Source organism: Oncorhynchus clarkii, chromosome 18 (genome assembly GCF_045791955.1).
Source record: "Oncorhynchus clarkii lewisi isolate Uvic-CL-2024 chromosome 18, UVic_Ocla_1.0, whole genome shotgun sequence".
In the NCBI taxonomy this organism is placed as follows: Eukaryota; Metazoa; Chordata; class Actinopteri; order Salmoniformes; family Salmonidae; genus Oncorhynchus; species Oncorhynchus clarkii.
Window position 1 is genome coordinate 22520286 of NC_092164.1, and position 8769 is coordinate 22529054.

General features: G+C 39.3%; 1 protein-coding gene across 16 annotated transcripts in view; it reads right to left on the minus strand.

Annotated features, from left to right (window-relative positions):
- LOC139373204 (bromodomain adjacent to zinc finger domain protein 2B-like) overlaps positions 1 to 4796 on the minus strand; it is an 87935-nt gene extending 83139 nt beyond the window's left edge. For all 16 annotated transcript variants that reach the window (XM_071113399.1, XM_071113412.1, XM_071113409.1 and 13 more), the window contains exon 1: positions 4624 to 4796. The gene's annotated coding sequence lies outside the window, so the exon portion shown is untranslated. The remainder of the gene's footprint in view (positions 1 to 4623) is intronic.
- Positions 4797 to 8769: the final 3973 nt, after the last annotated feature.

Sequence of the window (8769 nt, forward strand, 5' to 3'; positions counted from 1 at the left end):
TTTATGATACAGAACAAAGAAGGAAAAATGAATCTACAGACAGACAGGCTAGCCTACTCCTTTACAGACTTTCTGCAGAGCTCAAGGACTTTGAAAATGAGGCATTACTTGAGGGAGAAATCAACCTCTTCACCTTGCCAGTGAAACAACAAGCATCCTGACAGACAGACAGACAGACACAGACAGACCATAAAAAAATAACCTTGAGTTTCATCAAGGAAATTCTCACATTGAATGATAAATAGGAAGAAGCCCAGGGGACGGACAAAACAAAGACCTTAGCAGCTAAACGCCTCCTTTTCTCCCAAACATGGCCTCCGTGTCTTTGGTATTTCAGAAACAAACTGAACTTGGCGTGACCTGGTTGTACAAAAGGCATTTATGCTACTATTTTTGGAGTCTACGAAGGCAACAATAACACAGAGATTATTTGTACGTGTTAAACAAGCCAGACTGCTGTAAAACTGACATCTGCTTGTACCAGTAATGCTCCCCTTGACACAGTTACTTTCAGTTCATGTCACAAACTGAACCAGGCCACCATAGATGCCCATAGTATGTTCTTGCATATTGCTGACATTCATCTTGCATACTACCACCATGTTTGTAAAAATGGATGTGGGTGCTATAATGTAGGCTAGGCTATGTAAAAATGCATGTCGCTACTTAATGTCAACTTAATGTACAGTGTGACTAGAATAGCAAAGCGAAGGTGAAGTAGATCATAGGAGCACTAACAAACTTGTCATACTGTCATTGACTTATGTTATGTTCTGTCAACAGTTGTGCTAATGAGTATTCCCAAACACTTGCTGCAAGGAACATTTTCAGACCTGACAATCATTGTGCACAGTAACAAAGGTTTAATAGCCAACAATAATAATCAGCAGTAGCCTAATTAAACATTTTGGATTTTAAGCCAATTCCTGCATCCCTAAAGGGCCATCAATTTCACCACACATCTTTATAAAAGTTAGTACTTGACTTCTGAGAAGAGAGGGAGAGAGAGAGCTTGAAGTAAACACAGGGTTGGATGACTCGGTGACAATCCAGCTTTACGTAATTAGGCTCTGGTTGATTCATTTCACATAACACAAAACAAACTTACTTCCTCTTTAGAGTTGAAAACTTAAAATGAGTGTGAACAACACACCACCACTACAGTGCAGAGATTTCACAGACTTTACCCAACTGTTCGTTCCCTTACCACACATAAGATCTGTTTACAGAAGCTAATCAATCTCTGTGTAGGCCATACAAAACAACATAAACAAGGAAATCAGTGCCAGAAACAAACAATGTAGACCTTAGTTTCCAGGGTTACAGTAATAAATGCTTCGTTACAGTGTCTCACAAACAATGAAGGGAAACATTGAAACTAGCACAAGGAGGTGCAGTATAGGAATATAGCACGCTAATCAAATTCAGTACACACTGCAATCAGCGAGCGCCGTGTGGGCATTGCGTTTAAGATCAATTGAAAGGGTGGCAGCGTAGATCGAGACAAACTGCTTGATTGTTGACTGGATAACCACCCTCACCTCATTTCAAAAAGACAAAAAAAATGATGGACACCAAAGCAGGCACGTTCCTCTAACATTATTAGCCCTAATTTCAATAGTACAGGATTAGACAGAATAGATTTGTGTGCATATGGGATTGTCTGTAGAAAAGCTGTCCAAGTTTTGTCAGTTTCAGCACCCCCAGACACAGGGGCTCCTAAACCTAATTTCTCCTAATCAGCTTAGTCAATAGCAACCGTTTGGTGCAGCGTTGGGTAGACATGCAAATAGGGCTTAAACATGTCTATCTTTAATTCCTGAATGTTCAAGTCAAGCGGAAGTCCTTTTTATCTCCTGGCAAAGAAAACAACATTCTGTGGGGGGGAAGAGAGGGAGAGAGGGGAGGCGAGGCAGAGAGAGAGAGAGAGAGAGCACTACAGTTTTTTTTTTTTTACTTCTCTTGGCCAGGCATGGAAACATCCCTGATTTGAGTGTGCTTGAGGTAGCACAGTTTGCTTCCATTTCAAACCAACATCACAAACAAGCCCTGACAGATTTGTTCTCTCTCACTCGCATTATGGGGAAACACACAGCAACACAAGTATATTAGTGCTCCTCTGCCCTGTTCTGCTGTGTGTTCAGCTGCAGCACACACACACACACAAAAGAAGCTAACAATAGCCGTTTGTAATAGTGGTGGAAAAATGGGAGAGACTGTTCCGTTTCAATTCACTGATACCACTAATGGCTTCTTAGCAGCTCCATGAAATCAAGCAGCTGTCATGTCGATGCATCAGCACAGGGAGAGGAGAGGAGCCATTCCCAGAAGGAAAAAGGCATCGCGCCTCCCTCAGCAAGGATGTTTGGCTAAGCATCTGCTCCTGTGCACTTTAGCTTTGCAGCAGTAAATATCCAAACAAAGAGGGTGGGAGGTGAAACCATTAGATTCCCTATCACAAAGCATCATTGTTGTTGTTCTTTTACAACAACTGCTTGTGAGACAACAACTGGGATCCATTTTAAAGACTATCACACAGGGATATGGTGGATGGATGATCACCAGAACAACTGGTGATGGGAGTATAATCTCTAGTGTGACAGGAGATTCTTCGATGATAAACTAGACAGTTTGCTACTTTGGGTAGCCTATGTTTGAAATCTTTCCTCGGCTATAACATCAACAAAACACACAAATGAACCATGTTATATGTTATAACATGGTAATAAAAAAAAGCTCAAACCAGCCTACTGTCATCGCTACCTACTGTCTCTGTCACACCTCTGCCATCTTCTCAGAAATGAGCTTTACAATGACGAGCTTGTGGATAACGAGTAGGCGACATGTTGTTCAATAGCGCATACCACTTATGGCATGATAATTAGGCCCAGACCTATAGTCATCTCAGGTGAACATTGTGATATTACCAGTAGAGAAGCCTAGGCACACTATCTTTGCCTTTTATGTGTAAACAAGTGTCAACAACTCCCACAATGCAAATGGGAAAAGAGGGGAAAGGGAAAAAATACTAATAATACTTTGCTTGACTAATTAAAAGTTGACATTTGTGTAAACATCCATAGCTGTTGATCAATGTCTAAACGTAATAGACTACTTGGCTATTAGTCCATTCAACAATAATTTTTTTTAAATGCAATAGCAAAACATGATGATACACTGGGCTATATGTCATAACATCATTCTGATATAGCATATTTATTCTAATCGACTATGATTAGCCCGTGTAACCTATTGCCTAATTCCAGCGGTTGAACGTTTAAAACACATAATATGTGCTATTCATGTTATTGAACAACAGTGTTGTGACAAATAACATCTTTATCAAAGTGTCATTGATAAACTAGAAATCGTGCATGTAGAAAATACCTAACCAAGTTCAGTGAGAGAAAAAAAATCGAGTTTTTAAAGGCAGTTTGCATGCCATCTCCACCTGCCACTACTTATTAAAACACACCGTTGGTGTGTTTTGCGCGTTCAAAAACATGTATCCGATTATTGCAACACTGTATAATGTCACTGTAACGGTGTAGCTGAATCCCACTCTTCTTCAAACGCAACACCAAATTGTTCCTCCTTCCAATCACAGGCTAAATGTTGCCTTACATTTCTCTTAAACTTCACATGACGTCACCGTCTACATTTCTTTTCCCAGAGTCTAGTTTAAACTTTCTCTATGTAAAACATGGATACGTTTCCTTCAAGCATGGGGGTGCTTAGGGAATTTAAATCAACCAAGATGGCGAAAGGCTTGTTGTTTGGAAGGGTAGAAAAATGGAGGATATTGTAATATACACAAAGGGATACATTTCAACGACTCGGCCAGGCAGCAGCTGCTTCTTGTTTGAGGAAGCAACAAAAGATAGCTTTAGCCAGTTGTAAAAAAAAAAGAGCCTGAAACTCGACAAAAACATCAAACTAATTTTACTAATAAGATATGTAATTTTACCTGGCAAACCATAACACAATCTATTATATTGTTAAATCAAGTATTTATGTTTATGCTTACTAATTATTTTATTTTCGCATTGAAGAGCTATTAGCTGGCTCGGATTTTGCCCTGTCTGTAAACGGACAGCTAAATAGACCAAAGGTAGCTTGTGCTCCCTACCTTCATTGACTCCCACATCGTTCCTTTAAATGTGCACAAAAAAATACTAGCTAACTTATATATAACAGTAGGTAAAAACATATTCAAAAAAGTTTTCCTGAACTAAATAAAACAGTTTTTATTAAAAAAAAAAAAAAATAGAACAGTTCAATTAAAAGCGCACGAGAGAGGACACAAAGACGATTCCGACTATCAGGTCACAAACTAGCTTGATCTGAGCAACGACAAAAAACACTCCGTTTACTCTAGAAAACAACTTTGGTGTAGTCTATTATTTTACCATGCAGTAAAGGCGCACATGCCGATTGCTTAGAATAACATTGTGTCCATTTGATAAGTTTCTATCAATCTGCAGTTGACGATTGAGGGACACACGCAGTAAGCAAAGAAACTACAGCTCGCCTCGCGAAACAAATCAAGCCAGCTACATCGCTTGTTCTATGATATAACAGAACGTCTTCTTTACCCCCACCTTGAAATAAGAGGACACTTACCTTTAGTTTCGACACTAATACTTATTTCCAACGGGATTTTGTTTCAAGTAATACTTCGTGTAGCCTTCTAGCCTCTTTTCGATTTCGTTTTGAAAGAGGCCGGTAACAGATGATAAAGAAAGGAATTGGGCAGTAATTGAGTCTCGGTGTGAGTGAGTGTGTGTGTTAGTTACTAACAGCAGATTGAAGGAGACTCTTCTCAAGGTTTATTCAGCTCCACTTCAAGGAACCAAAGTGACGTCAGCTTACAAGCTGCCACAAAAGAAAACTTGTATTTGCCATTAATAGAGATCAATGTTTGTTTTAATTAGGAAAATAATAGTACACTACGTTTAGACAGTTGGACTATGACTAGGGCTATACCATGTGCTAATGTGACAAACAAAAGCATCTATTGAATTGATTCAAGGATGAGGAATCTTATTGACTTGTTTTGTTTGTTTATTTGTTTGTTTTTCGAAAAGTTACGTAATTGATTATTCATAATCATTGATATTCCTAATCAAATAATGTATGGAATGACTGAAACTTCTCAAATTTGAATGATTAGTTTCAGTGCATGTTCCATAGGCTAGATATCAACTAGTCACGTTGATGTGGTTCCAAGTATCAGGGAAATATATTATTTATTATGAACATGTTGTCTATGGAAATGCTATAATAATACTGTTTTTTTTTTAAACGCATGCATGTGTGGGATTGAAATGAATGTTCAAAATGTGTTTGGTCATAATTTGTGACAATACATGTGATGCTCAAATGTTGTTCATATTTAACATTAACTCTCACATTCTGTCTTTCCTCATCTCTGGACAGGATAGAGGGTGATACTGCTGCCCAAATCTTTCTGTGTTTTTTCATCATCTGTTTAGGTTTATAGTGACAGATGAACCCTCATATGATAATCCTAAATGTGATCAAAGTTTCCCCTTAATGCCACTTCCAATGATTTACAACTAGAATAAGTGGGAGGTACTTGTGCAAATGTTGCCTTTTGGTTTTCAAATAGAATGCACTTGCAAAACAGAAAATCCAGGGGAGAAATACACAGATCTTTTCCTAAGGAGAAGATCAATACCATTGCATGGCAAAAGACACAACAGCCATCTGTGTGCCTAATTGTACGCTCTATACCTCTCTGAACACTTAACAAGCAACAGGCTGAGCATGGGCCCTGTGACCCAGACAAGGGTTTTAGTCAGTCAGACGGGGTGCAGGCAGCCAGATTATTTCATTGAACTGGAAAACAACAAGGGGAGGGGTGGTTAAAGATAGAATGGGTACAACTGCTCTGCTCTGTTTACATGGCCTTGCCCCACCCTTCATTTTCTGTTTGCTGTTTTCACATGTTGAGCTTAAATTTCACATGTGAAACCATATTTTCACATGTACAAAATGTAGACTTCACATGTTAACACCACCGTTTCACATGTGAGGAGAATAACATGCTTTCACCTCACAGGTGAGTTGCAGTTTCACGTGACATGTTAAAAGCGTGCAGATGTGAAAATTGCCAATGCAGTTTAAAAATCTAATTTGCAGGTTCACATTTGAAAAACAATGACATGGGAAAATCGAATTTGCAGTTTTATATGTGAAAAACGTTCACGTGAAAATCTTACTTTCACATGTGAAATTGCATTTCTACATGTGGAATCGCATTTTCACACATGAAAAACATTCATATGTTAAAATCACATTTGCCGTTTCATATGCCGAAAACATCCACATGTGATTGTTTCTCACGTGAAATTCCACATGTGAAAGTGAGATTTTCACGTGAACGTTTTTCACATATAAAACTGCAAATTCGATTTTCGCATGTCATTCTTTTTCACATGTGAATTGCAATGTGAAAGTGAAAATCAAATGTATAGTTTCACATGCAAGAAAATTGTGGGGTTGAAATAATGTTATTCCCTTCACATGTGAAAAGATATTGCAGTAGCAATGTTGCAGTAGCAATGTTTCCACCGGTGGAAATAGGGTGATCACATCTAAAAAGCCCAAATGCGGGATAAGGAATGATTTTGCAGGGCATTCGCGGAACAGTGGACAGAATTAAACATTTTCGAACAGGTTAATGGGTCACGTTTAAATGGCGACATAGTTCTGCCGTATGAAAGTCACTTTGTGTTAAAAGGGCATTCCTTAGTTGCTACATCCATTTTTGGAATTACAAATGAATGATATGTACCCATTGATTCTTGAACAAAGTGATGTATTTTGCCTCATCAGCTTAGTTCAACTGTCCTACCCCATCAGAACCCAAAATATAAGCTTGTTTTACTCCGATGTTTGTAAACAAAGTATATTTAAACCACCACTCTATGGCTAAAAAAACATGGTTAAAACGATCATTTTGAAATCATGGATGGTCAGTCCTTGCATCCATAGCATAGTTTTTGGATTTGAGAGTGGTTGCGTTTCTCCAGCCACATCATTCAGCTTTTTTACTGAAACTGTGGCGGGGAAAACACTTTGTTAATGTTTCAATTAAGGATTGCCACTTTAAACATCTTTAGTATTTTTAAATATATATATTTTGAAATGTAACTAGGCAAGTCAGTTAAGAACAAATTCTTATTTACAATGACAGCCCAGGAACAGTGGGTTAACTGCCTTGTTCAGGGGCAGAATGACAGATTTGTACCTTGTCAGCTCAGGGATTCGATCAAGCAACGTTTCAGTTACTGACCCAACGCTCTAACCACTAGGCTACCTGGCCCCCCCCCCCCCCCCCATTTAGTATATTAATAGTGTTATTATATGATGCAATCCTCTAGTGAGTGAGTTACTTTTGTGCCATTAATATCAAGCAAAACTTTTGAAGTCGACAGGGGGGATTCAAGGTGTTTTTTTTGTGTGTTGTGGTTTTTTCATGTTTTTTTTTTTGTAAGGGCACCCTCTCACCATGGAAATGTTAACCACTCAGAAGATGAAATGAGGAAATGAGAATACAATAGAGTGCTTCCTCTGTGTCACTTAAGGCAATATCTATGTATCACAAGGGAGCAATAATATTGTGTATGATTTTTAATGTTAGTTTGAAAAGAGCATTCATTAAAAGGAGTTGTAATTAGGTGATAACGAGGATACATTATCTAAACACTGGGAATTTCTTTTGCAATCACCTAAATACAAGTCATTGGTGATAATAATCTGTCTCTAAAGGCAAACCTATCTACACTCAAGAACAAGCACCAAGCACGTGGCAATGAACACAGTTAAAAGAAATGTGAAGGTCCATGGATAGTCCCCCCTAGCTGAATTTAGAGGATGACCACAGAATCCCTTTATTCAGCTATTGAAACGTAAAGCCATTTTATAAGCTCCTTCTCCATGCTCTTTGGCCATTGATTTTCCTTCTCCATTACCTGTTGAGATGGGGGTTGGTTGCTCCTCACAGACACAGTGCTGTGGCCAGTAGCAACGGGTGAATTATCCCTCCCCCGCTTCATCATCAGCAGCCAGGGACTGACAAGACATGAGAAATGACAGTGGCTGTGTTTTTTTCATACTGTAGCAGCAAGACGCAGAGAATCTTAATTGCATTGGAGAATCTTCATTAAAGAGAGCACGGGGGGGGGGGGCGGGTACGTGGGGTGCTAGTGGTGGTGGAGGGATGGGAGGGAGAGGGGTGTATGTGCACCTCTCTGAGTTGCATCATTAAAAGAAGAAGCACTCTTTGCCTGCCCGGGTAGCCTGGCTGGGTCCTCTTTGCACGCACTGAGAACATTGTCCGTACCTCGGTCACTTGTAACATAATAAGTGCCAGCACAATGACTGCAATGCGAGCAAGCACACTTCAGTGTAGAGAATGGAGGGAGGGGGACAGGCAAACAGGCTGTCTGTCTATGTCTTGATTAGAAAGTATAATGAGCCACTAAAATAAACTGCTAAAGAAGATCTCTCCTGAGACTGATGCAAAACAAATTATAATGTGGGGATTTGGATTTCATTATTATTGTTCTATTAGTCCAAGGAAAGACAGGGACACCCATCAGGAGAGAGGGGAGCGGGGAGCTGTGCTTGCATTGCATTTATTGATTTTAGCCTGAGACACATTCAGGGAATACAGATTCATCTCCTCTGTAGCTTACACTAAACCCCACTCACTCCCTCCCGGTTTCCATTAAACACAGA